Below are 25939 nucleotides of genomic sequence, written 5' to 3' on the forward strand. Positions count from 1 at the left end.
TAGTAACCGGAAGAAGGTTACCTGAATGGCAAGTGGACAGACTTTTAACAAGGTCAAAGGAGACCAGTTTTTTGGTATTTTTAAAACAGAGCATGAAAAATAGTTTCATTTTGCTCATAATATTTATATGGCGAATGAAACCGTTAACGATACAAAGAACAGCGAACTGTTTGCAATTGAAGAAGGGCGCTAAGCCGGTGATGCTACTTCAGTCGAAAGTGGGTTGCTGTCCACTTTCGGAGTGCTAAGGTCTCTGCCCACATAGGGCACATTACGCCATTAGGTTAGTAAAAAACTATGTAAGGCTTCAGAAAATGCGTCTGGATCATATCCATTATACATATTTTTAATTGAAAATTTTCAGTGTAATTCCGTAAACCGCGCGTACTTTGATTTTCCAATTCAGATGTGATTACCAAGGTTGTTTTCTAATCACGTGATATTTATGTTAGTGACCATAGGGGCTTGTATGAAAGGATTTCATACTAATTAGAACAATACATTTTCTAAAATTCAGAGGAAGTTATGGGAAAAATTGTAGATAGTCAAAATCAGCATGGACTTGGGGATACATCAACCATTCATTTTGTGTTCAATAGTTCAAAACAACAGTGAGGCTTAACCACCCAGGAATAAATACATTGATCTAAAGTTTCCCTAACTGCTTTATTTAGCATCACCGGCGAAAAACTTGGTACGGTACATAAATCAAGCACTGCGATCCCACATCAAAATTATAAGTAAAAATTAAAGGTGTCAGGATGGGGTACCACACACATAGCTTCAACTTTCATCCATCTTAAACCTAAATCCCCATTTCTAAACGTATGGTTCAGTTAGAACTAAGGTTACCTGCTGATCATTTGTCGAGTCAGTTGTGACCAGAAAATAATTTCATCCCCAGTTTTTGGAGGTATTTGACATTATATGTTGCATCTGAATCGCGGTCTGAACCACAACAGCTTGCAATTTGAGCAATATATGACTGATATTTGTTTTTCTTAGTTGTAGGCATATTAACAGTTATAAATGAGCCTTCGTCTATATACCGATTGTTTATTTTGCGTTCCTTACTTCCTCACTGCCAGTGGCATCAACAATGTCTAATAAATTGTGAACCTGTAATCAGCGGGTAACAATGACCAGTTGTCACAGTAACCCTGAGACGGGGAAATCATACAGATGACCTCAGAAATCGTAATATACTGGCAGATATATACATGTGAACTAAAAACTAATCAGTGGTCTGTTTTGATAAAACGATAGAGTTGAAAACACCGATGGCTTTGCAATTAAATGATATCGGTGGATTTTGCACAAGTTGATTGTAACACACTTTTCCGCATACAGTTATAAGTCCCAACAGGTTCGCCGACTAATGTACAAGAAAATCGGCGCTACCTGGCGCCATCTAGCGTATATTGGTGAAACTATACCACCAAGCAATATATACTAAATACCTAACTGAGAGACAGCAAAGAGTTTTTTTTTTATGTATGGGTGGTCAAAGTAATGACGTCTGTCAAAGTGTATCCCGCGTACGGTACCTTGTAATGTAGATCGAAAATATGTAAGTGGCAAGCTTCTATCGATAACCATGGTACGGTGAAAATTCAATTTCCTTTAGAATGGCTACTTTACTCCATCTTCCTGTATATAGTGAATCGTAATGGTCATACACTGAAGAGCCAAAGAAACTGGTACACCTGACTAATATTGTGTAGGGCCCCCTCGAGCACGCAGAAGTGCCGCAGTACGACGTGGCATGGGCTCGACTAATGCCTGAAGTAGTGCTGGAGGGAACTGACACCATGAATACTGCGAGGCTGTTCATAAAATCTTAAGTGTACGATGGTGTGGAAATCTCTTCTGGACAGCACGTTGCAAGGCAACCTAGATGTGTTCAATAATGTTCATGTCTGGGGAGTTCGGTGGCTAGCAGAAGTGTTCAAACTCAGAAGAGTGTTCCTGGAGCCACTCTATAGCAATTCTGGAAGCTTGGGGTGCCACATTGTGCTGCTGGAATTGTCCATGTCCGATGGAATGCACAATGGACGTGAATGGATGCAGGTGATCAGATAGGAGGCTTACGTACGCGTCACCTGTCATAGTCGTATCTAGTGGTATCCGGTGTCCCATATCACTCCAGCTGCATATGCCCCACACCATTACATCCACCAGCTTGAACAATCCCCTGCTGACGTGCAGAGTCCATGGATTCACGAGTCTGTCTCCATACCCGTACATGTCCATCTCCTCGATACAATCTGAAACGAGACTCGTTCGGCCAGGCAACATGTTTCGAAACATCAACAGTCCAATGTCGGTGTTGAGGGGTCCAGGCGAGGCGTAAAGCTTTGTGTCGTGCAGTCAAGGGTACACGAGTGGGCTCTCCGAAAGCCCATATCGATGATGTTTCGTAGAATGGTTCGCACGCTGACACTTGTTCATGGCCCAGCACTGAAATCTGCAGCAATTTTCGGAAGGGTTGCACTTCTGTCACGTTGAAAATTTCTCTTTAGTCGTCGCTGGTCCTGTTCTTGCAGGATCTCTTCCCAGCAGCAGCGAAGTCGGATATTTGATGTTTTACCTGATTCCTGATAGTCACAGTACACTCTTGAAATAGTCGTACGTTAAAATCCTCACTTCATCGCTACCTCGGAAACGCTGTGTCTCATCGCTCGTGCCTGACTACAACACCACCTTCAAACTCACTTAAATCTTGATAACCTGCCATCGTAGCAGCAGTAACCGATGTAACAACTGCGCGAGACACTTGTTGTCTTGTATAGGCGTTGCCGACCGCCCCGCCGCATTCTGCCTGTATATCTCTGTATTCGAATACGCATGCATATACCGGTTTCTTTGGCACTTCAGTGTATAACTCTTCCTTGGGTTCGCCTGAAGTTACTTAGATATCAGGGCATCTGTCACGGTTAACAACCACGTTCTGCACTTCATTTGCAAAGGACTGTTCAGTCCAGTCACAAACCGGGCCTGATAATTCGTACGCTCCTGTTCTGTTCATTAGGCAACAGCGCTGAACTGCTAGATCACTTTGTAATACGGGTTTGGCGCGTGCTTCCCATAAGAGGAACGGTGAGCGAGCCAGTTCAGTGGCAGGATCCGCTCTACGTGTTGGAGGAATTAGCCGCTTTATTTGCGAGTACAGTGGTACCTGGAGGGTTGCCAGGGGCGCGTCCGTCCCCGGAGGAACACGGGCGGTGTGAGCCTTGTCTGGTGTGGTGCGGTCTGGCGACAGCCTCCCTGGGACTGGCTGGCTGCCCCATATGTCTCTGTCCCACACGTCTGCCACCCTCCCCCGCCGCTCTCCCCCGCACGACACTGCTATTCAGCTGGCGCGCCCCTAGCGTCGCGACTCACCCCCATCGATCTTTCCCCCTTTCCAGTTCTCCGGTCATGTTCTGTCTAGTTTACACGGGGAAAACCAATTCGCGTGTTTCACTTGCTATCCCTGTAGCATCCCGTGTTGTGTCCGTGGGAAGCTCCGCATACAGCATGATTAAAACCTGCGGTAGTAAGCTGGCATTCAGAACTTACGAGTAATACAAAAAGAGGAAAACGCAGAATGTTTGTCATGATTTCTTCACAAGCAGCATGAAATATAGAAGACAACAAGACCGAATGTGCCACTGCACAGCTTTCTGCTCATGCATACACAGGGTGTTCTACGAGGTGCATTCAAGTTCTAAGGCCTCCGATTTTTTTCTCCGTACTGGAAAGAGATAGAAACATGGGCATTGTTTTAAAATGAGGCCGCGTTCATTGTCAATAAGTCCCAGAGATGGCAGCACCGTATGGCAGATGGAATTTTACCGCCAGCGGCGAGAATGAGAACTGTTTTAAATACTTAAAATGGCGACGTTTCCCTTACTTGAACAGCGTGCAATCATTCGTTTTCTGAATTTGCGTGGTGTGAAACCAATTGAAATTCATCGACAGTTGAAAGAGACATGTGGTGATGGAGTTATGGATGTGTCGAAAGTGCGTTCGTGGTTGCGACAGTTTAATGAAGGCAGAACATCGTGTGACAACAAACCGAAACAACCTTGGGCTCGCACAAGCCGGTCTGACGACATGATCGATAAAATGGAGAGAATTGTTTTGGGGGATCGCCGAATGACTGTTGAACAGATGGCCTCCAAAGTTGGCATTTTTGTGGGTTCTGTGCACACAATCCTGCATGACGACCTGAAAATGCGAAAAGTGTCATCCAAGTAGGTGCCACGAATGTTGACGGACGAGCACATGGCTGCCCGTGTGGCATGTTGCCAAGCAATGTTGACGCGCAACGACAACATGAATGGGACTTTCTTTTCGTCGGTTGTGACAATGGATGAGACGTGGATGCCATGTTTCAATCCAGAAACAAAGCACCAGTCAGCTCAATGGAAGCACACAGATTCACCGCCACCAAAAAAATTTCGGGTAACCGCCAGTGCTGAAAAAATGATGGTGTCCATGTTCTGGGACAGCGAGGGCGTAATCCTTACCCATTGCGTTCCAAAGGGCACTACGGTAACAGGTGCATCCTACGAAAATGTTTTGAAGAACAAATTCCTTCCTGCACTGCAACAAAAACGTCCAGGAAGGGCTGCGCGTGTGCTGTTTCACCAAGACAACTCACTCGCACATCGAGGTAACGTTACGCAACAGTTTCTTCGTGATAACAACTTTGAAGTGATTACTCATGCTCCCTACTCACCTGACCTGGCTGCTAGTAGCTTTTGGCTTTTTCCAACAATGAAAGACACTCTCCGTGGCCGCACATTCGCCAGCCGTGCTGCTATTGCCTCAGCGATTTTCCAGTGGCCAAAGCAGACTCCTAAAGAAGCCTTCGCCGCTGCCACGGAATCATGGCGTCAGCGTTGTGAAAAATGTGTACGTCTGCAGGGCGATTACGTCGAGAAGCAACGCCAGTTTCATTGATTTCGGGTGAGTAGTTAATTAGAAAAAAAATCGGAGGCATTAGAACTTGAATGCACCTCGTAAATACGTTCCAACGAAATTCAAGCGATTGTAAAGGGTGTCTTGAGGAGCAAGATGACTTCTGTCCATACTAACTCACAGGAACTACCTACTTCAATTTCGCAACAAGATAAAATATTTCTAACAGCAATTTCTTAAGTAAAAGAACCGAGTAGATTGTCCTCGACGACGAGCGTTCATCAGAGACAAGGGTGTTGTCAGGAGTGCCGCAGGGTAGTGCGACAGGATGTCTGTCATTTTTGTATTCATAAATGACCTGGCAGAGAGAGTAAGCAGCATTCTGCGTCTGTTTGCTGATGCTGCGGTGGTGTATGGAGAAGGGTCGTCGTTGCGTGACTGTAGGAGGATACAAGATGATTTAGACAAAAATTCTATTTGGTGTAATTTATGGCACCTAGCTCGTAATGTAGAATAATGGAAGTTAATGCAGATTGGCAGGGAAAACGATCCTCTAATGTTCGAAAGCAGCATTATTAGTGTTCTGTTTGACACAGCCACGACAAGTAAATATTTAGGCGTAACGTTGCAAAGAGATATGAAACAGAACGAACACATCTTTATTAGGGAATGCGAATGTTCGGTATTGATTTATTGGTATAATTGTAGGAAAATGTGATACATATGTAAAGGAGCTCGCATATACACTATGTCATCAAAAGTATCCGGACACCTCCGGAAACGTAAGTTTTCCATATTGGGTGCATTGTGCTGCCACATACTGCCAGGTACTCCCTATCAGCGACTTGAGTAGTCATTGGACATAGTGAGAGAGCAGAATGGGCCGCTCCGCGGAACTCACGGACTTCGAACGTGGTCAGGTGATTCGGTGTCACTTGTGTTATAAACCTGTACGCGAGATTTTCACACTCCTAAACATCCCTAGCTCCACTGTTCCTGATGTGATAGTCAAGTGGAAACGTGATGGAATACGTACGGCACAAAAGCGTACAAGCCGACCTCGTCTGTTGACTGACAGAGAGCGCCGACAGTTGGAGAGGGTCGTAATGTGTGATAGGCAGACATCTATCCAGACCATCACACAGGAATCTGTAACCGCACCAGGATCTACTATAAGCACTATGACAGGCGGGAGGTGAGAAATCTTGGATTTCATGGTCGAGCGGCTGCTCAGAAGCCATACATCACGCCGGTAATTGCGAAACGACGCCTCGCTTGGTGTAAGAAGCGTAAACATTGGACGATTGAACAGTGGAAAAACGTTGTGTGGCGTGACGAATCACGGTACATAATGTGGCTATCCGATAGCAGGGTATGGGTGTGACGAATGCCCTGTGAACGTGATCTGCCAGCGTGTTTAGTGCCAACAGTAAAATTCGGAGGCTGTGGTGTCATGGTGTGGTCTTGTTTTTCATGGAGGGGAGGGGAGTTGAATCCTTTGTTGTTTTCCGTAGCACTATCACAGCACAGGCTTACATTGATGTTTTAATCACCTTCTTGCTTCCCCCTGTTGAAGAATCATTCAAAGATGGCGATTGCATTTTTCACCACGATCGATCACCTGTTCATAATGCACGGCCTGCGTCGGAGTAGTTACACGACAATAATATCCTTGTAATGGACTGGCCTGCATAGAGTCCTGACCTGAATCCTATGGAACAGCTTTCTGATGATTTGCAACGCCGACTTCGTGCCAAGCCTCACAGACATCGATACCTCTCCTCAGTGCAGCACTCGGTGAAGAACGGGCTGAAATTCCCTAAGAAACCTTCCAGCACCTGATTGAACGTATACCTGTATACCCGATAGAGTGGAAGCCGTCATCAAGGCTAAGGGTGGGCCAACACCATACTGTATTCCAACATTCCCGATTGGGGGGGGGGGGTGGGGGGGGAGGACGCCACAAACTTGTGAGCCATTTTCAGCCAGGTGTCCGGATACTTTTTATCACATAGTGTAGTACAGACGCGCAACCCATTTTTGACTACTGTTCGAGTGTTTGCGATCTGCACCAGGTTGGAAGCAATTCATAGACAGGCTGCTAGATTTGTTAGCAATGGGCTGGAGCACCAAGCAAGTGTTATGGAGATAGTTTGGGAACTCATATCATGCAAGATGGAATCACTAGGGGTACACGACGTTCTTTTCGCGGAACGCTGTTGAGAAAATTTAGAGGACCGGCATTCGAGGCTGACTTCAGAGCGATTCTACTGACAACATACATTTTGCCTAAGGACCATTAAGGTACGATTAGAGAGATTAAGACTCGTAGGGCGGCTCTGTTTGCGAGTTGAACAGAAAAGGAAATGACTTACAGTAGTGGTAGCCTGTGCCACATTTCTTTTTCTGTTGACATTATGACACTGTGTTAAATGCTTAACCTCCGCCACGAAGCATGACACCATTTACAGCTCCTAAAAGGTTGTCACAACATTTCTGGGACACCCCGTACTTCTAGCAGTAATTTATCGCACATCGCTTGATCAACGAATGGTTCCTAACGACTGGAAAAAGCGCAAATCATTACCGTTTTTAAGAAAGGCCGTAAGACAGATCCACACGATTATAAACCTATACTCCTGGAAATTGAAATAAGAACACCGTGAATTCATTGTCCCAGGAAGGGGAAACTTTATTGACACATTCCTGGGGTCAGATACATCACATGATCACACTGACAGAACCACAGGCACATAGACACAGGCAACAGAGCATGCACAATGCCGGCACTAGTACAGTGTATATCCACCTTTCGCAGCAATGCAGGCTGCTATTCTCCCATGGAGACGTTCGTAGAGATGCTGGATGTAGTCCTGTGGAACGGCTTGCCATGCCATTTCCACCTGGCGCCTCAGTTGGACCAGCGTTCGTGCTGGACGTGCAGACCGCGTGAGACGACGCTTCATCTAGTCCCAAACATGCTCAATGGGGGACAGATCCGGAGATCTTGCTGGGCAGGGTAGTTGACTTACACCTTCTAGAGCACGTTGGGTGGCACGGGATACATGCGGACGTGCATTGTCCTGTTGGAACAGCAAGTTCCCTTGCCGGTCTAGGAATGGTAGAACGATGGGTTCGATGACGGTTTGGATGTACCGTGCACTATTCAGTGTCCCCTCGACGATCACCAGTGGTGTACGGCCAGTGTAGGAGATCGCTCCCCACACCATGATGCCGGGTGTTGGCCCTGTGTGCCTCGGTCGTATGCAGTCCTGATTGTGGCGCTCACCTGCACGGCGCCAAACACGCATACGACCATCATTGGCACCAAGGCAGAAGCGACTCTCATCGCTGAAGACGACACGTCTCCATTCGTCCCTCCATTCACGCCTGTCGCGACACCACTGGAGGCGGGCTGCACGATGTTGGGGCGTGAGCGGAAGACGGCCTAACGGTGTGCGGGACCGTAGCCCAGCTTCATGGAGACTGTTGCGAATGGTCCTCGCTGATACCCCAGGAGCAACAGTGCCCCTAATTTGCTGGGAAGTGGCGGTGCGGTCCCCTACGGCACTGCGTAGGATCCTACGGTCTTGGCGTGCATCCGTGCGTCGCTGCGGTCCGGTCCCAGGTCGACGGGCACGTGCACCTTCCGCCGACCACTGGCGACAACATCGATGTACTGTGGAGACCTCACGCCCCACGTGTTGAGCAATTCGGCGGTACGTCCATCCGGCCTCACGCATGCCCACTATACGCCCTCGCTCAAAGTCCGTCAACTGCACATACGGTTCACGTCCACGCTGTCGCGGCATGCTACCAGTGTTAAAGACTGCGATGGAGCTCCGTATGCCACGGCAAACTGGCTGACACTGACGGCGGCGGTGCACAAATGCTGCGCAGCTAGCGCCATTCGACGGTCAACACCGCGGTTCCTGGTGTGTCCGCTGTGCCGTGCGTGTGATCATTGCTTGTACAGCCCTCTCGCAGTGTCCGGAGCAAGTATGGTGGGTCTGACATACCGGTGTCAATGTGTTCTTTTTTCCATTTCCAGGAGTGTATAAACCTATATCGTTGACGTCAACCTATTGTAGAAATATGGAACATGTCTTATGTTCGAGAATCATGACGTTTTTGGAAAATGAACATCTCCTCTATAAAAATCAACACGGATTTCGAAAACAGAGACCCTAGGAATCTCGGTTCGCTCCGTTCCTCCATAAGATCCACATCTTAGTGGACAACGGTGCTCAGGTTCACGCCGTGTTCCACATTACTGTATTAGCATATCTACCAAGTTTCTCTGCCATACGATTATTATAGCCCACACTGGACCTCCGCGAGTAGCTGTAGTTTAACTACAACCACCCGGTACAAAGGACACAGTGTAGTGAAGTGTCACCAGTGACAAGTGGACAAACGCATCAGGACGGATGAAGGGGGAAGGCCTGCAGCTGGCGTTACTTGGTTTACTTTCACTGAACGCAGCTGGATGTAACTTAGAAGAAAGTGTTACCTGCAGAGCTCAATCAAGTCTTCGGACCGTCTTCCTAGACATATCCCACGCTTTCAACTTTGTTACTCATGACAAGTTATCTTCAGACTTTACAACTGAGGAGCCGCTGTGATAGTCGTCTTCCAGATATACTACGGCTGAAGCTTATTCTACAAGAGTGTTACAGCTGTGTACTGCTTTTCTTCTTTGCTGGTGATAAAGTAGCCCTCTCGCTGCTAATCTTCACTTTGGCCTAACGCTGATATTAGAACCCAAAGATAAACTTGGGGTCAGGTGGGTTCTTTTCTTCTACCTTCGACACCTAATTTAAATAACAGTTAAGCCAAGAAGTCAATCTTTAAGTTTCAGTGCAGAATATTCAGTCCACCTCACTGGATAGGTTTCTTGAAGTCCGTCGCTTTCGCTCTGTATGAATAGACATTACTCCAGTCGATGAAAAGCAGCGTTGAAGAAATACTGACCAATACCTACCAAACAACCCGCATAGCTCCTGCTAGGTGACAGTTCTGGAAGTTGTGAATAGGTACAAAGTTCATTTAAAACTCCTTTATTGCCCCTCAGATAGATTAAACTGTTATCAAGTCCTCTAGTAATATCGCAAACTAATATCAATGTAAGAACATTTTTATACTATTTTGCTACAAATCTTCACACGGAAATCAGCCAGAACTGCGTATTGAACTAGAAAACACTACGTGACCAAAAGTATCCGCACACCTTGCAAATAGGCTGTTTAGGTTTTTTTGTTGGTAACGTCACGTAGCGCTCTGTATGAAATTCACTGGCTGTGCTGTGTGCAGTCTGTGGCTGGTTTGCATTGTTGTTTGCTATTGTAGTGTTGGGCAGTTGGCTGTTAACAGCGCGTAGCGTTGCGCAGTTGGAGTTGGCGGAGTTTTGAGAGCGGATGATCCTGACAGAGACAGTAAATTTGTAAGACTGGATGTCATGAACTGATATATATATATATATATATATATTATGACTTTTGAACACTATTAAGGTAAATACATTGTTTGTTCTCTATCAAAATCTTTCATTTTCTAACTATGCCTATAAGTGGTTAGTGCCTTCAGTAGTTAGAATCTTTTAGTTAGCTTGCAGTATTGGCGCTAGCTGTATTGCAGTAGTTCGAGTAACGGAGATTTTTGTGAAGTAAGTGATTTGTGAAAGGTATAGGTTAATGTTAGTCAGGGCCATTCTTTTGTAGGGATTTTTGAAAGTCAGATTGCGCTGCGCTAAAAATATTGTGTGTCAGTTTATCAGCACAGTAATTCATTGATTTTTATAATGGGACGTTACAACCTGGCTGAAATTGACTTACAAGTTCGTGGCGTAACCCCATCGGTAATACTCGAATTCAGTATGGTGTTGGCCCACCTTTATCCTTGATGACAGCTTCTACTCTCGCAGGAACGCGTTCCACGCCTCCCATCAGTTGCTGGAAGGTTTCTTGCGGAATGCCAGCCAATTCGTCACGGAATGTTACACTGAGGAGAGGTATCGATGTCGGTCTGTGAGGCCTGGTACGAAATAGGCGTTCCAAAACATCCCAAAGGTGTTCTATAGGATTCAGGCCAGGAGTCTGTCCCGGTCAGTACATTACAGGGATGTTATTGTCGTGTAACCTTTCCACAACAGGCCGTGCATTATGAACAGGTGCTCGATCGTGGTGGAAGACGCAGTCGCCATCCCAGAATTACTCTTCAACAGAGGAAAAAAAAAGATGCTTAAAACATTAGTGTAGGCCTGTGCTGTGATAGCGCCACGCAAAACAACGGTGCAAGGCCCCTCCATGAAAAACACGACCACACCATAATACCAACGCCTACGAAATTTACTGTTGGCACTAGACACGCTGGCAGATGACATTCGCCGGGCATTCGCCATACCCACACCCTGCCATCGGATAGCCACATCGTGTACCGTGATTCGTCACTCCACACAACGTTTTTCCACCGTTCAATCGTCCAATGTTTACGCTCCTTACACCAAGCGGGCGTCGTTTGGCATTTACCGGCGTGATGTGTGGCTTACGAGTAGCCGCTCGACCATAAAATTCAAGTTATCTCACCTCCCGCTTAACTGTCATAGTACTTGCAGTGGATCCTGGTGCGGTATGGAATTCCTGTATGATGGTATGGATAGATGTCTGCCTATTACACATTATGATCCTTTTCAACTGTCGGCGGTCTCTGTCAGTCGACAAACTACATCGGCCTATACGCTTTTGCGCTGTAAGCCTCCCATCACGTTTCCACTTCAGAATCACATCGGAAACAGTGGACCTAGGAATGTTTAGGACTGTGGAAATCTCTCGTACAGACGTATGACACAAGTGACACCCAGTCACCTGACCACGTTCGAAGTCCCTGAGGTCCGCGGAGAGACCCATTCTGCTCTCTCACGGTGTCTAATGACCACTGTGGTCGCCGATATGGATTACTTGGCAGTAGGTGTCAGCACAATGCACCTAATATGAAAATCGTATATTTTTGGGATGTCAGGATACTTTTGATCACATAGTGCACATGCTGCGATCCAAACAGTTGCTGACCCACAGCTACTCGCGAGATACTACATCCGTCGTTCAGTGGTTTTCGTAAAAAGAACTGCTAGCCATAATGAAATTTACGAAACACTTCGTTCAGAGTTGTAATCGATAGAAGAGATAGAGAAGATCCAACGGAGAGCAGTGCGCTTCGTTACAGGATCATTTAGTAATCGCGAAAGCGTTACGGAGATGATAGATAAACTCCAGTGGAAGACTCTACAGGAGAGACGCTCAGTAGCTCGGTACGGGCTTTTGTTAAAGTTTCGAGAACATACCTTCACCGAAGAGTCCAGCAGTATATTGCTCCATCCTACGTATATCTCGCGAAGAGACCATGAGGATAAAATCAGAGAGATTAGAGCCCACACAGAAGCATACAGACAATCCTTCTTTCCACGAACAATACGAGACTGGAATAGAAGGGTACCCAGGGTACCCTCCGCCACACACCGTCATGTGGCTTGCGGAGTATGGATGTAGATGTAGTAGATGTAGACTGGAAATATCACACACGAATACCTTCGAAAATATTCCACTTAAAAATTGCAATCTTTCACCAAATGATATCAAACTGTAGTCCCTTCAGTTTTATGGTAAATGAAGCGAATGAATGTATTAGACGAAATTTATGTAGAGTGGCTACACATGTTTTAGCCAGTAAGACTGCTACCGTGCGACACCATAACTCACTAACCAGAAGCACAAATCCAAACACTAACCGCGGGAAAGACGAAACAAATTTTAAATTTGCAACACAAAATTTACAAAAAAAATACAAATTAAAATCGGAATTACCCATCACGTGGCTGCTAAAACTTACACGGGGGTAACAAAAACAATGGGGTAGTTCCTAATATCGTGTCGGAGCTCCTTTTCACCAGCGTAGTGTATCAGTTCGACGTGGCGTGGACTCAACAAGTTGTTGGAAGTTCCCTGCAGAAATACTGGGCCAGGCTGCCTCTATAGCCGTCATTAACTGCGAAAGTGTTGCCAGCGCAGGAGTTTATAGACGAAGTGACCTGTCGATTACGACCCATAAATGTTCGAAGGGATTCAAGTCGGGTGTTCTAGGAGGCCAAATCATTCTTTCGAAATGTCCGGAGTGTTCTGACATGGCGCATTGTCTTCAATATAAATTCCATCGTTGTTTGAGAACATGATGTCCATGAATGGCTGCAAATGTTTTCCAAGTAGCCGAACATTACCATTTCCAGTCAATTATCGTATCATATGGACCACAATACACTGTCCTTTGCATCTAAAGCATTGTGGAGGCACCAACAGCTTGCACAGTGCCTTGTTGACAACTTGGGTCCACGTTCAAAAATGGTTCAAATACACTCCTGGAAATTGAAATAAGAACACCGTGAATTCATTGTCCCAGGAAGGGGAAACTTTATTGACACATTCCTGGGGTCAGATACATCACATGATCACACTGACAGAACCACAGGCACATAGACACAGGCAACAGAGCATGCACAATGTCGGCACTAGTACAGTGTATATCCACCTTTCGCAGCAATGCAGGCTGCTATTCTCCCATGGAGACGATCGTAGAGATGCTGGATGTAGTCCTGTGGAACGGCTTGCCATGCCATTTCCACCTGGCGCCTCAGTTGGACCAGCGTTCGTGCTGGCGTGCAGACCGCGTGAGACGACGCTTCATCCAGTCCCAAACATGCTCAATGGGGGACAGATCCGGAGATCTTGCTGGCCAGGGTAGTTGACTTACACCTTCTAGAGCACGTTGGGTGGCACGGGATACATGCGGACGTGCATTGTCCTGTTGGAACAGCACGTTCCCTTGCCGGTCTAGGAATGGTAGACAGATGGGTTCGATGACGGTTTGGATGTACCGTGCACTATTCAGTGTCCCCTCGACGATCACCAGTGGTGTACGGCCAGTGTAGGAGATCGCTCCCCACACCATGATGCCGGGTGTTGGCCCTGTGTGCCTCGGTCGTATGCAGTCCTGATTGTGGCGCTCACCTGCACGGCGCCAAACACGCATACGACCATCATTGGCACCAAGGCAGAAGCGACTCTCATCGCTGAAGACGACACGTCTCCATTCGTCCCTCCATTCACGCCTGTCGCGACACCACTGGAGGCGGGCTGCACGATATTGGGGCTTGAGCGGAAGACGGCCTAACGGTGTGCGGGACCGTAGCCCAGCTTCATGGAGACGGTTGCGAATGGTCCTCGCCGATACCCCAGGAGCAACAGTGTCCCTAATTTGCTGGGAAGTGGCGGTGCGGTCCCCTACGGCACTGCGTAGGATCCTACGGTCTTGGCGTGCATCCGTGCGTCGCTGCGGTCCGGTCCCAGGTCGACGGGCACGTGCACCTTCCGCCGACCACTGGCGACAACATCGATGTACTGTGGAGACCTCACGCCCCACGTGTTGAGCAATTCGGCGGTACGTCCACCCGGCCTCACGCATGCCCACTATACGCCCTCGCTCAAAGTCCGTCAACTGCACATACGGTTCACGTCCACGCTGTCGCGGCATGCTACCAGTGTTAAAGACTGCGATGGAGCTCCGTATGCCACGGCAAACTGGCTGACACTGACGGCGGCGGTGCACAAATGCTGCGCAGCTAGCGCCATTCGACGGCCAACACCGCGGTTCCTGGTGTGTCCGCTGTGCCGTGCGTGTGATCATTGCTTGTACAGCCCTCTCGCAGTGTCCGGAGCAAGTATGGTGGGTCTGACACACCGGTGTCAATGTGTTCTTTTTTCCATTTCCAGGAGTGTAGCTCTGAACACTATAGGACTCAACTGCTGTGGTCATCAGTCCCCTAGAACTTAGAGCTACTTAAACCTAACTAACCTAAGGACATCACACACACCCATGCCCGAGGCAGCATTCGAACCTGCGACCGTAGCAGCAGCGCGGCTCCGGACTGGAGCGCCTAGAACCGCACGGCCACCGCGGCCGGCTTGGGTCCACGGCAAGGTGTCTGTACCGTATTCGAACACTACCATCCGCTCTTACCAATTAAAATCGGGACTCATCTGACCAGGTCGCTATTTCCCAGTAGTATAGGGTCCAGCCGATACGGCCACGAGCCCAGGAGAGGCGCTGCAAGCGATGTCGTGCTGTTAGCAAAGGAGCTCGCGTCGGTCGTCTGCTGCCATAGCCCATTAACCCCATGTTTCGCCTCATTGTGCTAAGGGATACGTTCGTCGGACGTCCCACATTGATTTATGCTGTTAGTTCAGGCAGTGTTACTTGTGTGGTAGCACTTACTACGCAAACGCTGCTGTTCCCGGTCGTTGAGTGAAGGCCATCGGTTACGGCGTTGTCCGTAGTGAGAGGTAATGCCTGACACTGTGGATGACAGCATACACATGCACCGCCTCTTTCCCTCTACCCAGTGTGGCTTTCGGCCATCCTCCTCTGCAGATGATCTTCTCCTTCACCTCACTCATCTCCTCTCCGAACAACTAAATTCCCGTACTCCGCCATCTTCTTCTCTCTCTACCTTGAACGTGCCTACGACCGTGTATGGCATTCTGGTCTCCTTTTCAAGCTGCAAACCTTTGCCCTCCCTATTAACTACGTCCGTCTGATCGCCTCCTTCCTTCCTCAACATCCTTCGTATGTCACCAACCATAACACAGATCCCTACACCTTCTACCCCTCCGCTGGTGTGCCGGAAGGTTCCATCCTCTCTCCTCTTCTCTACCTCCTTTATACGGCGGACATGCCGCCGCCTTCACCCCCCCATACACCTTCTCCAATACGCCGATGACATCGCCTTCCTTGCCCTCGCTCCCAGCACCCTCTCCAATCCCATCTTGACCGGTTCACCATCTGATGCAACCAGTGGCTGCTCAAGGTCGATCCTTCCAAATCCCAAGCAATCACTGTAGGTAAAATCACCCCTTCCTTCCGTCTCCTTGAGTTTTATATCACTGTCTATACATATATACAATATGTACAACAACCAAGAGGGAATAATAAGAGTGGACGATCAAGAACGAAGTGCTCGTATTAAGAGGGGTGTAAGACAAGGCTGTAACCTTTCGCCCCTACTCTTCAATCTGTACATCGAGGAAGCAATGATGGAAATAAAAGAAAGGTTCAGGAGTGGAATTAAAATACAAGGTGAAAGGATATCACTGATACGATTCGCTGATGACATTGCTATCCTGAGTGAAAGTTAAGAATAATTAAATGATCTGCTGAACGGAATGAACAGTCTAATGAGTACACAGTATGGTTTGAGAGTAAATCGGAGAAAGACGAAGGTAATGAGAAGTAGTAGAAATGAGAATAGCGAGAAACTTAACATCAGGATTGATGGTCACGAAGTCAATGAAGTTAAGGAATTCTGCTACCTAGGCAGTAAAATAACCAATGACGGTCAGAGCAAGGAGGACATCAAAAGCAGACTCGCTATGGCAAAAAAGGCATTTCTGGCCAAGAGAAGTCTACTAATATCAAATACCGACCTTAATTTGAGGAGGAAATTTCTGAGGATGTACGACTGGAGTACAGCATTGTATGGTAGTGAAACATGGACTGTGGGAAAACCGGAACAGAAGAGAATCGAAGCATTTGAGATGTGGTTCTATAGACGAATGTTGAAAATTAGGTGGACTGATAAGGTAAGGAATGAGGAGATCCTACGCAGAATCGGAGAGGAAAGGAATATGTGGAAAACACTGGTAAGGATAAGGGATAGGATAATAGGACATCTGCTAAGACATGAGGGAATGACTTCCATGGTAGTAGAGGGAGCTGTAGAGGGCAAAATCTGTAGAGGAAGACAGAGATTGGAATACGTCAAGCAAATAATTGAGGACGTAGGTTGCAAGTGCTACTTTGAGATGAAGAGGTTTGCACAGGAAAGGAATTCGTGGCGGGCCGCATCAAACCAGTCAGTAGACTGATGACAAAAAAAAAAAAAAAAATTGCCGTACCTTAGCGTCACCCTCCTTGACCGCCGACTTTTCTGGACCCCCCCTCCCCCCTCATCTCCGTACAATCCTAGCCAAGGCACGCTCCTGACTCCAACTCCTCCAACTCCTCTCTGGACGCACATGGGGTTTGGACCCCTCTACTGTCCTCCACACTTATAAGTCCCTCACCCGCCCCATCCTCTTTTATGCCCATCCCACCTGGATCTCCACCCCTCCTACCTACTACAAGTCCCTTCAAATCCTGGAACGCCATGTGCTCCACCTCGCCTATCGCATCTTTCTCCCATCCCCCACAGGGCCCCTCTATGACTTAATTCCTTTCCCACACCTCCTCCTCTTCCTTGAATGGATACAGATCCGTTAAACCTCCCGTAAACTTAATCCACCTCACCCACCTGTCTCTCCCATCCTTTCCCATCCCAATTCACTGCCATGCCTGTACTCCTGCATCCCATTCCCATCATATTACTACCCTCCATACCCTTATCCAAGGTGGCTTCCGCTAACTCCCTCTTCCAGACGAAGCCCTCGTTTCCTCCATCTACCCCTCCTACCAGATTTGATCCTCCCCTTCCTTCTCCTGAGCCTTTCCTCCAGGGCTCCCTCTTTCCCATCTCTCCCTCCTAACTTCCTTTCCCCTCCTCTCTCCCTCTCCTCTCGCCCTGGCCTTCCACACCCAACCCTACCCTCTCCTCCCCCCCCCCCACTTCCTCTCTGCCACTGGCGTCCTCCCCACCTACCTCCTACCTCCCCTATTCCCTGTGGCAGCCCCCCCTCTTTTCGTGCAACAGTGTGTGCAATGCGTCGAAGATCATCGTCAGTATTTTCTGTTCAGTGTTTCTCCGTTCCAGTGCAATTGTGTCTCTTCAGTGTACTCCACCGTTCGACAGAGTACTCATTGTGCTGTATAGGACGGTAGTATCTGTTATCGAAAGAACAGTTACCGTGGATGGCAATGCGGCTTTGCTAGAAGTGAAATGATAATTAAATGGACAGAGCGTCTGCCATGTAAGCAGGAGATCCCGGGTCCGAGTCCCGGTCGGGGCACACATTTTCAACATGTCCCCAATGAAGTACATCAACGCCTGTTTGCAGCTAGGGTGTCCATTTAATTATCATTTTACTCATTGTGCCTTTGTGTACGGTTGCACTTGCTTATGAAATTCAGTCTCTAGAGTTCGAACGTCTTCGTTATTATCATTATGTGTGTCACCCGTTTTTTCATATTCATATTTTCCGTATATCTGTTTACATGTTATCTGTCGTATGGTTTTCTGTAGCCGAAGAGCGGCTTAGATAGGCCGCTGCCTGCCTACCTTTTGTACAAGATATTAAATGACAACGAAGGAAAAAAAAAGATGACAGAAAATTGAATTCCCTAACGATTTCCGAAATGATATGTCCCATGCATCTAGCTCCAGCTACCATTTGGCGTTCAGAGTATGTTAATTCCCACCTTGCGGCCATAATCACGTCGGGAACCTTCTAACACCAATCACCTGAGTACAAATGACAGCACTGCCAATTCTCTTCCGTTTCATATGCCTTGTATATCTGTATAGGTTCATATTGCTATCCCATGACTTTTAGTCGTCTAAGTATCTATTTTCATACTAAAGCATTCACAATGGACATACGTAACGGATGATTCACAGCTGCAGGAAATTTTCCCACGCATACGTCGACTCAGTTTTTAATAAAATAAACATCCACGCTTCGCGTATGACCTCTCTATATTACCTCTCACTCTTTCCAGAACACTCTCACAACATAATTTAATTAAATAATAATTCTGAAATAATTACCTTCATGTCGATAAGAAATAGTAGTCAAAACTAAAAACTGTTAGATTTTTTTCTTTATTGTTAATTTCACACCTGATTCAGGTAGGCCAGCAGCGGCATATTACGTCGCTCTTCGGCTACAGATAAAACTGGTGATACAAAAGAAGACAATCGCAGAACAGACAGGGTGGATATACAAATGTAGACATACAACATTAAAACACACGGAGACGTTCACGGGCGCAGAGTCGAAAATAAAAATGTTCAGACTCGTGGACAGGCACAGAGATGACAGATGGCACACTCGAACGTTCGAGCATAAACGAGTAACACTGGATCATTTGAACATGAACACGACGACACACGCAAACACTAGGCGATGATCTCAGGTACGCAAAAGTTCACTATACGTGTGCGAGTCCAGGGACCTGCCAAAAAGGGGAAAAAAGGGGGGAGGAGGGAGAGGGGAGTGTGTCGATGCCAGTGGCAGTGGAGATGGGAGGGGGAGGAAGGAAGGTAGGGGGTAGGGCAGGCCTGGGGGGAGGAGGGAGGGAGGGAGGGAGGAGGGAGAGAAGGGATAGAGGGTGCCCCTGGGAGAAAACACAGGAGGATCAAAGTTGGTAGGAGGGGTAGATGGAGGGGATGAGGGCATCATCAGGGAGGGGGAGTTGGTGGAAGCCACCTTGAGCGAGGGTATGGAGAGTGGAGAGATGGAGAGCAGGTGGGATGCGGGAATGCAGGCGCAGCAGCGGATGGGGGTGGCAGAGGATGGGAGAGACAAGTGGGTGAAGGTGATCAAGTTTGCAGGAGGTGTAGAGGATCTGTATCCATTCGAGGAAAAAAAGGAGGTGAGGGAACGGAATAAGGTCATAGAGGATCCGCTTGGGGGAGGGGAGACGCATGCCATAGGCGAGGCGGAGTGCATGGCATTCTAGGATTTGAAGGGATTTGTAAAAGGTAGGAGGGGCGGAGATCCAAGCGGGATAAGCGTAGCAGAGGTTAGGGCGGATACGGGATTTATAGGTGTGGAGGATGGTGGAGGGGTCCAGACCCCATGCACGGCCAGAAAGGAGCTTGAGGAGACGGAGTCAGGAGCGTGCCTTGGCTTGGATTGTCCGGAGATGGGGGGTCCAGGAGAGGCGACGGTCAAGGGTGACGCCAAGGTACTTAAGGGTGGGCGTGAGGGTGATAGGACGGTCGTAAATGGTGAGATAGAAAACTGTTAGACAAACAATTTCTATAAACTGATATTTTAATCATAGCTTGATATGAGATTACAAATAAATACTGAGCCGTATCGAAGTATCGACCTTGCTGGACAGTGGTCGAGTCGTATCTTTTCGGTTCTTTTTCAGAGACAGTAGGTAAACAGCTAATCGATATCTGAGTTTTTTAGAGGAAGACCAGAGGAAGTTGAGTTGGAGAGCGGAGTTGCGGACAGAGCTGCGAGCACGAGCGTGATGTGGCTGCCTCCGAGTACGAACTGTGGTCACCAAGAGAGGGCGCGACGGGCGGAGCAGTACGGTACAGCTGGGCACCGACACACGCAGCAGGTAGAGCGATGGACTCTGCATCTGATGATGAGGCGAACAGGGTAGGCACGGAAGCTGTATCAGCTACTTACTGCTCCACTGTCCTATATCATCATGCGTGGATTGGCAAGGCATCAGCGAGGACAGGGGAACGTGCAGCCGAAGTCCCGCTAGGTGCTAACACAAAAGGCACATGAATCTGAGGAATCAGCAGACTTAATAACCAGTGAAGGGATGTTTGTACCGTAAGTGTGTTACAGTTCTGTTCAGTACAGGTAGGAAAGGACTGTCAAGGAAGTGGGAGTCTGGTAATATCTTAAACTTTGTTTAATTTTGCTGTCTCCCTGAAATAAAAAGTAACGTCGTCTGAAGTTTTCAGAAAAAGACCTGTCAAAGCGTTGGGCAGTGCTTAAGAAATAAATTGCTTTTAACGATCAGGTTTAAGTTAAATAGTGATTGTATATTTTATATGTATTTCAAATTATCATCAAAAAAGGAAATGATCGTATGGCACTGCTGGCAGGGAGGCCCCATCCGCCGGCCGCTGTGGTCGAGCGGTTCTAGGCGCTTCAGTCCGGAACCACGCTGCTGCTACGTTCGCAGGTTCGAATCCTGCATGGATGTGTGTGATGTCCTTAGGTTAGTTTAAATATTTCTAAGTCTAGGGGACCGAGGACCTCAGATGTTGAAGTCCCATAGCGCTTAGAGCCATTTCAACAATTTGAGGCCCCATCCGGGGAAGTTCGGCGCCGAGTGCGAGTGTTATTTCAGTCGACGCCTCATTGGGCAACTCGTGTGCCGGTGATGAGGATCAAATGATGATGAGGACAACACAACACCCATTCTACGAGCGGAGAAAATCTCCAACCCGTTCGGGAATGGAACTCGGGCCCGCTGCAGGGTAAGCAAGCACGTTACCATTTTTTATTTTTTTTATTTTTTTTATTTTCCATAAAGATCACTCTGCTAATAGGAACATGTAGATCATTTCATGGTATAGTATGAGCATTATATATGGAGCGGTGAGAGAAGCGTGAGGTTCATTATCAGCTGTCAAATTTGCACACCGACTGCACCCGGCGCATCCCAACTGCGTGGGGGGTCGAGGAAGACTACCTGAAGATAGCTGGCAAAGGTTTTCCGATAGTGTGACCATCTATGAACCTCATTGTGGGCTTGCTGCAAGAAATACCAAAAGTCGAGTCGCGACTTGGCAGCGTCCCCATAGAGGTACGCGATCGTCCAACCTTTGACCCAGATGATCGAGTGTGATTTAGTCGCCGGAAAGTAGTCACTCTCCGGATGTAAGAAGGAAGCAGGTGTAATATGTTGCGGGGTCACACGGAGGTAGCAAGCCACCATCTGTCTTCCTAGGAGCCATACGTCCTCCACCGCGATACAAGTTAAGCGGTGATGGTCGTCATCCACTTGGCGACATTTCGGGCATAGCGGAGTGTCCACTAGTCCAATTGCATAGAGTCGTTGGTTGGTGTTGAACTTGCTACAGGTGACAGAGAACCACAGTGCCCGAACGAAGGTAGGAAGAAATTTTTGGCGCACATGTCTCCAAATCTTCGGCCAATGCAACTTGGGGTGTTTGAGTTCAATGACATTACGACTTATCCGTCGTTGCAGCCAAACATAAAAATCCTTCGCGCATGGTGGTCTCGTGCGCGGAAGCTCGTCTCTGGTATAACTAAGTTCCACGATAAATGTTGATACATGCGCAAAATGTGGCGTAATGTTGCCCACCGCTACCGGAGGTGTGAGGGACGCTGGAACTGGGAGATCCAGTAGGCGGGATGTAAGGGAATCACGCCCGCTACGCCATTGCTTGTACATCGTGGCTAGAAGGAGCGCCGTCGCTCGGCAGTGAACATTCGTAAGTCCGAGTCCCCTCTTGTCCGTAGGGAGCGTGAGCGTTGTGTATCGCACCTTGAGTGGCGATCCAATCATCACAAAATAGCCTAATGCTGATTGAAGTCGACGTCCGAGCGTGAGTGGTAGGGGCAGGATCTGCGAAATATGCACCATTCGAGAAACCACATAAGTGTTCAGATATTCGACTCGCTGCAAAGGATCAAGGCGCCGTAGGAGATGTTGTCGGACCATGGTACGTGTTGTCTGTAAAATACGTCGGTAGTTAACTGCCGCAGTATGTTTTACAGATGAGGTAAAGTCTATGCCGAGATAGCGGAATCGTTGCACATAAGGAAACGGACTGATTTCTTCAAGCGTAAGGCCCCTTCCAACAGGCATTGCTGCCGATTTGTTCATGTTCACTGCACTACCTGCCGTCACAATGTGGTCCAACAACAGTTCAAGGACCGTCTTCACCTCTTCTTCAGAACGAACGAGCAGCAGGAGGTCGTCCGCATAGGCACGACATTTGAAGGTGTAGCCCCGCAGTTCCATCCCAGAAAGAGAATTTGTGAGCCTCCCAATTAATGGTTCCAACGCTATCGCGAACAGCAGCATCGAAAGAGGGCAGCCCTGGCGAATGGATCGTCGAATTTGAATGGGCCCTGCTATACGCCCATTAACCTGTACCAAGGATTGTGCGCCCCCATAAATCCTTCTAATGAGACCAGTAAAACGGTCTGGAAATCCCATTTGTTCCAGTACAGCGTACAGATAGTTGTGGCGCACCTTATCAAAAGCACTGTCAAAATCAACCGCCACCATCGCCGCTTTAAGCCGGCACTCCTCCGCCAGCGCTATCACATCACGGCATTCGCCAGTAGCTGTTTGCACATTCACCGATCCACCCGGTGTCGTCTGTTCTGGAGAGAGAACGCTACGAATTAACATGCGACATCGGGACGCTAGCAACCGTGCAAAGATCTTATAGTCGGCATTAAGCAGGGTGATGGGGCGATAATGTGTGACCGTAATTCCTGGCTTCGGTTTATGTACTGGCACCAAGAGGCCTTCCATAAAAGCCGGTGGAATAGGCGCATCGGAATTTAACATCTCGTTGTACATTTCCGTCCATCGCGGTGCCATTTCGTTGCGAAATTCTCGATAAAATTCAGCAGGAAGTCCATCAATGCCTGGGGACCGATTCAACGCACCCTTTGCGATCGCATCATGTACTTCCTCACAGCTAATGGCTTCCAGTAAGGTTCCCGCGGCGTCCACCGTCAGTGTACGGGAGATGTACGTGGCTATACGTTCGAGGTCATCGACAGGGGCTGCTTCTTCCCGATAGACGTGTTGGTAATGGTCGACGAATGCAGAGACAATGTCCGCTTGACGCGTTACTCTTCGGTCTTCGCGGGTAATTAAAACCCGTACCAAAACGCGTCGTCGGTGCTTTCGTTCATTCACGACGTGGTGCATGGAAGGAATCTCGTGCAGTATCGTATCGTGACATCTGGCGCGCACCATGGTTCCCTGAAGATGTTTCCGAGCCAAAGCCACTAGTTTAGCTTTTATCCTTTTGCGTTCGATCCAGACGTCCTGTCCTGGCGGACCATCGTCCAGGTCGCGCAGCGCTGCAAAATAAAAGTCGGTCGTACGGCGGCGCCATTCTGCCATCTCCCTGCTATATGAGATGAACGTACGGCGAAGCGCCGGTTTAGCACAAGTCAGCCACCAATCAAGCTTCGTCGCATACCTTCCAACCCTTCGCTCGCACATCGTCCATGTCTCAAGGATCCGGTGACGGCATTCAGGATCATGTAGATGTTGAATGTTTAATTTCCACGGGGCCTTACTGTTCCACACCTCTCTACGGGGAAGAAGCACCGTACAGATGTAAGCGCTGTGATCGTAAAATGCCAATGGCCAGCGTTCCGCGTCCTGGACATCATTTGCATGAGCGCGTGAGATATAAATGCGATCTAACCTGCTCGCCGAATGACTTGTCACATAGGTGTATCCCGGTGCATCTCCATGTCGTAATTCCCACGTGTCACTAAGTACAAGGTCGTTGACAACGATTCGCAACTCTTGGCTGATGTTTGCTTGCGGCCATTGGTCTTTCTGGCTGAGAACACAGTTGAAATCTCCACCAATTATTACAGATTCATAACGTCCATGGAAAAGTGGGGCAATGTCTTCTGCATAAAATCGCGCCCTTTCCCGCCGCCGATTGTTTCCCGACGGTGCATAAAGATTGATGATGCGTGTCCCAAACGTCGTGAAAGCCATTCCCCTGGCCGACGGAAGGTAACACACGTTTTCCACTGGGAAGCCATCTCGCACGTAAACTGCCACCCCACTCCCATTGTGATCTCCATGTGACGAATAGGACTGGTAACCTGCGATGTATGGGAGTGCTGCTATGTGGACTTCCTGCAGCAAAGCAATATCCACATCAGATGCCCAAATCGTTTCCTTCAGTAGGTGTATTTTGGCCGGTGAACGCACGTCATTTATATTTAATGTCGCAATACGGTTCGCATGGCGTTGAATCCCACTCTGTCGATGCGCAACACCATCTTCATGCATCGGCGCTGGGGGCTGAGTTAGAAGACGTTCTCTCGCCCCTCTCCCTTCACCTTCAGCAATTATTAGGCCGTCTTCGTGAGTGCCGGCTGCCTCTGTATGACGTCCGGCGCCTCCTCAATATCGTCATACCACATCTTTGCAGGCAGTGATATATTCGTGTCCATTGCCACAGCTTCTGCGTCTGGAGAGCCAACTGGTTGTGATTCCTCTTCAGCATCACCACGTCCCGGTACCGTCAATGTGACAGACCGCTGCGGGTCTGATCGAACAGTTTCCATTGCCTCATGCTGTTTCGTAGAAGCTGTTGTGCCGTGTTGGTCTACAGGCACATCGTCGTTGGAGCAAGGGGAGTCACCCCTAGGAGATGTCGTGCGACGCCGCCGTTTCCTCCTTTTCGGGGAACGTTGTTTGCGTGATCTTCCTTCCGTGTCCTCAGATTGTAGGGAATCACGGCTGCCCGACAGAAAAGCATCCGTAGGAACAGGAAGTGTTTCGAGTCCCATCGTTGTACTTGGCGGGAGTTCGGTCGAAACTGATGTTGTCGTCACAGAGTGCGTTCCAGACGGAACAGCATCCGTAGTGGCTGGAACTGCTTCGTGTACTATCGTTGTGCTTGGTGGGAGCTCGGTCTCATCTGATGTTGTCGCCGTAGATTGTATGCTCGATGGAGCAACATCCTCTGTCATCCCGACGTCTGCTACAAGGTTTCGGAGAGTGCCATCTTGATCTTCCACCAGGGCTGTGTCTTTTCGGTCATCAGCGGACTCAGTGAGGGCTTTGGCATAAGTGATCGGTAGTACTGTCATCGCCGGCGACGGCTCCCGCACATCTGAAGGCAGTTGCGTAATCCGCCGTTGCATACAGTTCGACCTCAGGTGTCCCTCCTGGCCACAGCCAGAACATGTACGTGGTTGACCATCGTAAATCACCACCGCCCGACAACCACCAATTGTCAGATAGGACGGTACATGCTTCTGAAGATCAATAGTGATCTGTCGCACTCCGTTAAGAACTGGGTACGTGGCGAATTGTGTCCAGCGTTCTGCTGTGTGTCCATGTACCGTGCCGTATGGCTTAAAAGCCTCGATAACTTCGTCAGCCGTGAGCTCAAATGGCAGCTCAAAAACACGTATTGTCCGTACACCCAGACCAGCATGTTCTACAGTTACCGTGCCGACATTCCCATCACTATGGCAAAATCGGAGACCTGCTTTTGTCGCCTGTAGGATTCTCTCACACGCCGCATCATTTACCATCTTAA

The sequence above is a fragment of the Schistocerca cancellata genome, chromosome 3, assembly GCF_023864275.1.
Source record: "Schistocerca cancellata isolate TAMUIC-IGC-003103 chromosome 3, iqSchCanc2.1, whole genome shotgun sequence".
In the NCBI taxonomy this organism is placed as follows: domain Eukaryota; kingdom Metazoa; phylum Arthropoda; class Insecta; order Orthoptera; family Acrididae; genus Schistocerca; species Schistocerca cancellata.